This window comes from Rhipicephalus microplus, chromosome X, assembly GCF_043290135.1.
Source record: "Rhipicephalus microplus isolate Deutch F79 chromosome X, USDA_Rmic, whole genome shotgun sequence".
NCBI lineage: Eukaryota > Metazoa > Arthropoda > Arachnida > Ixodida > Ixodidae > Rhipicephalus > Rhipicephalus microplus.
The window spans coordinates 502,129,526-502,133,985 of record NC_134710.1 but is presented as its reverse complement, the minus strand read 5'-3'; the positions used below and the strand labels follow the sequence as shown (position 1 = coordinate 502,133,985).

The 4,460-nt window shown below is 50.7% G+C and overlaps 1 pseudogene; it reads right to left on the bottom strand.

Annotated features, from left to right (window-relative positions):
- Positions 1 to 1,473: 1,473 nt before the first annotated feature.
- Positions 1,474 to 2,853, bottom strand: LOC142775191 (uncharacterized; annotated as a pseudogene).
- Positions 2,854 to 4,460: the final 1,607 nt, after the last annotated feature.

Below are 4,460 nucleotides of genomic sequence, written 5' to 3'. Positions count from 1 at the left end.
AAGGTGTCCCGCAGGCTCAGAGTAATGAGCCCCGTTCCATTAGTTTCGGATCGTCACGACACACGCACTGCGCAGCCCACGTGCTTTTCGAGCCGGAGAGAGAGTCGTGCCTTCTGCTTTACATTCGGATGTAAACAAGCGAGGAGAATTTGCCTAGTCAATATGGCCGACTTCCGGCTTCACAACGAGTGACGTCAGGGCCTTTCCTTACCTTTTTCCTTCCTCCGTGGCAAAGAACCTCTCCCCATTGCTTAGGTCACGGAGGAAGGAAAAAGTGGCTTAGGTCAACGCCTCCTCTAGAAAGATGCCTGAGGAATGGCTCGCGCTCCCAGTGTAGTCGGCCTGCCTTCAGTTTTAAACAAGCTTTGCGCGGTGGCGCTCGCGACCGACACTATCATCACGGCGATGGGCGGTACCAGCTAAGCGTTTTAGATGCGGAGCATCTTATACTCGCGCCTTGTAGTGCGCCGTCCGCACCGCTTCTCGAACATTCGACAGCTGACGCGCGCGCATGCGCCGTCGCGCCGTCGCCCACTCTTCCACCATCTGTGCATCCCTTCCTCCTCTACACACCGCGCGCGCTTCACTCCTCCACCATCTGTGCACCCTTCCTCCTCTACACACCGCGTTCGACATCTACAATTCTCCTGATTCTCCAGTGGACGCGCATGTGGCGTCGCGCTTCGAGAACATTCAACAGCTGACAGTGCATGCGCCGTCGTGCTGTTATATACTCAAGGTCGGCGCTCGCTCGCTCAGTTGCCGCTCGTCGGTTGGTTTGTACGGCGCGTCGACGTCCAAGGTCGCGGTGGAATGAATTCCAACGAATCCACAAACACAATGATCGACGTCCCTTCGACCAGCGCCGCCCTTTCGCATACGTGTGTACGTGTTCACTCATTTAACACCCCCTCCTACAACCACGTTAACCAATTTAGCCATCGACCCAAGTAAGTCGCAATTTAACACCCCATTTCACAACCACGTTAACCAATTTAGCCATCGACCCAAGTAAGTTGCACTTTAACACCCCGTTAACCAATTATATGGTCCGCATCCTCCTCAGTGTTCCCCCGAGGGAAGCTGCGGGCAATTTTTTTCATCTGTGACCCATAGGGGCGCATCAGTCGAGATTTGTTCGAGACCTGCAACTGTGCACTGCTGTTTGGAGGCTATGCAAAATGTTGCGTTGTTGCACCGTTCGCCACAAGTGACGCTAGCGATCGAGAACATTTTCAAAATGAAGGAGGGAAAGGGTGTGGCAGCTGTTTTTTTTTTTTTTTTCATGTGGCAGTCATCTTCCTAGAGGAGGCGTTGCTTAGGTTTGAACATAGCCTCCTATATTTCCTTTTGTGCCCGCGCATTAGCGCTAAATACATACGCGCGCCATCCGTCCCTCATAGTTCCGGCGCTTGCCGCCAGAAGCCGCACCAATTCCATAATAATAGCAGACGACGCGGCCTATACGCTTGCGTTTATGACGGTCTAGAAACCGTCTACATTGCATTGGATTATGCGTATACGTTAAGAAGTGCGCACACATAAAATTTTTAACACAAGCACGGTATGCAGAACGCAATGCGAGCTTTTTTTATTTGATTTCGCGCTCAAAGCTTGAGCACTTTTCGAGACAACGGTTTGACATGAAAATCTTTCGCCAAGTCGTGTTTGTCAGTCACACTCGTCGCGAAGTTCACAAGATGTGGACGGAAAAACTTCACGAGCACAACCTCCAAAAGTTTTTCATGGTGTCCCGGGGTCTAGCACTTGAGTTTGTCACGTTTCTGTAGTATTTCCGCGGCGTTGTCAACGGCAGCCTTCAGTGGCTGGTTCATCTTTCTTGCTCTTGCGAGGAAAACTTCCGCGTATTTCTTTAGAGAATGGAGAACCATTACGAGCTCAGTTGACCGATAGAGGAGTTCACCTCTGTCCTGGTGCCTAATTAAGACATCCGATGGCGCAGAGGTGTTTGGTTTAGTCACCAGAGTGAAGCATTCATCATAGAAAATGGTTTCGTGGACTGTCCTTGCAATATAGCCACCAACCATTGCTAGTGCAGCAACATCTGGCATTGGGAGCAACGTCTTCCCCTGTCGAGACTCTCCTCGAGGGTCGTGGTTGCCTCTGCTGGAAATGCTTCACCATCATTCTGCGCTGCTCTTGCCGATCCGTGTAGGAGTGCTAATGAGGAGCAGTAGCTGCTGTCTGCAGTAATCACGTTGCTGCTGCTGGACGTGCAGGCTATGCCAGTCTTCAGTGCTTTCTCAATCCCAGACAAAACTGCCCTCACGTCTGTCTGGTCGTTCGAGCCTGGAGATTTCCTCAACCACCCAAAGAAGGCCTCTATTGGGTGAGAGGACATCTTCCTAGTCAGAACGGAACGGAAGCGTGTGGCCGTGAGAAGGTACCGAACGCACTCCACGTTTGAGATGGTTGTTATCAGCAAGCCCTCGTACGTTTCCTTGATCAGAAAATTCTTAGCCGGCTCTGCCGCTTGATTTCGGCCAGGTAGTCAAGAAATTATGTTTCAAGCCAACCTAGCCGTTCGTCGTCTTCGGATTCGTACTGCTTGCAGTCCGGGTTGTTCTGGTAGTCATGCTGGGTGCAGTTGCTTACGTCCATGAGGGTGAACCACCGGTACATGGTGTCCATGAATACGACGGTTGGACCAACGTGGGCGAAGCTTGCGTCACATGTATGACCTGCCTGCTCTTTCAAGAGCTTCAGGGCCGCGGTTACAGGTGGCGAAACGACTTGCACTGCCCTCCTGACGTTGATTTTTTTCATGCTAGTCGGATGTACGCGCTTTCTTGTCAAGAACCGCACTGGCTTGACAATACTGCGCTGTTGCATTTTGTAGAGGTCTTTCAGGTACTGGGCGGTTATTTCGCAATCCTTTCCGATATCGCGTGACAGAAACTGTGACCGTACGTTTTTAATTAAATGGCACTGATCAAAAGCGAGAAAAAGTTTGCCATCTTGATTTGCCGGATGTGGTATGCAGTGCTTGAGGTTACCCCCCCATATAGCAGTTGGAACGCCTTCACGTTAATCCGATGGTTGTCGGTAACGATACGCACGATTCTAAAGCCTATACTATCAACTTCTTTGAGTACGTTCATCATGATCTGGTGAAGGTTTTCACCGGTGCAGTTTCTAGTAAAAAAATAGGCTACGGGAATCTTATATCTCGTTGACAAGCCACTTAAAATGAAGCAAAGCAGCGAGTTTGCAAGAACTGGCTCTTCTGGCTTGCACGGTTGCTTCAGCGGCAAGCAGTCACCGTAGTCTACTTCGCCAACGAAGGCATCTCTGCTTGAGATAGAGTAAGCGCTGCTTGACCCTCATTTCGTCCACAATGAGCGAGCACGTCTGTGACTGAGCACTCGTGTGTGAAGCGAGCTCAGCTGACAGCCTCTGCTTAATCAAGTCTGTGACGCCTACTTCATTGCGTGACGAACCGAGGAAGCGCTCCAGCGTGCTTCGACAGGGTAGGCGGAATAGCCCTGAGCTCCTTATGTGTTCGTATGCCCTCGCTGAGAGGTTACGAAGGACCACTGCGTGATGGACTGTAACTTCTGACCACGTCGGTTTCACCTGCTGAAAATTTTTGACCTGCTCCAGCAGTATTGAGGCAGCCAACTCATTTTCACTTGCCTGCTCGACAACCTGCAGAAACGCTGGGATATAGCAGTCTTCTTTAAGTTTCTGAAGCTCCCTTTTATATTTTTCAACAGTTCCTTTGAGCCTTCAAACCTGCGCCCTCAGTTCGCGTTCCTTACGCTTCCACTTACGTCTTTTGATGGTTGGCAACGAAATGCGTGAGGCTACTTGCACTGCTCTATCCACCTGCGCCGTTCTCGGGACGAAAATCTTGGTCAGTCCTGCTGCTGGAGTTGGGCACTTCTTCAACAAGTAGGGCGTCCGAAGCGCACGACTGGTCATCTCGTAAGTCCGTAAACACATGTGGTGCGCCACCACCAACTGCTCTTTTTTTTCTTGCTGGCTCGCCAGTTAATACAGCCGCAGCACGCTTCCTGAGGGCCGCATCGTTTCTTTCGGTTTGTTTGCAAGGTTGAAAATACGACGGGTACTCGTGGAAGACGCTGGGTACAGAGCCTTTCTTCAGTCTTCGCGTCGTGCACCCTTCTTTAAAGTCGGACGGGACGAAGTGTCGGCTGCAAACGGTAGAATAGCAAGATTTGCTGTTCGAGTCCAGTTGTCTCTCGAGATTACTTTAAGTTACTTTTCGCGAAGTTCTTGGTCGCTCGGAATTTCATGAAAAGATACTCCAGTTTCTTTCCAGCCGCTCCATGATTTGCAGCGTGGTACGCAGCAGTGCGGCATAATGGAGCGTTCGGGGCGCAGCCAAACTTCTGACCATGCATGGACAACCACCCTTTTTTTTTACGGTAGTGCTGCAGATAACAAAAATACAGCGTTCAGGCATGATTCCTTGC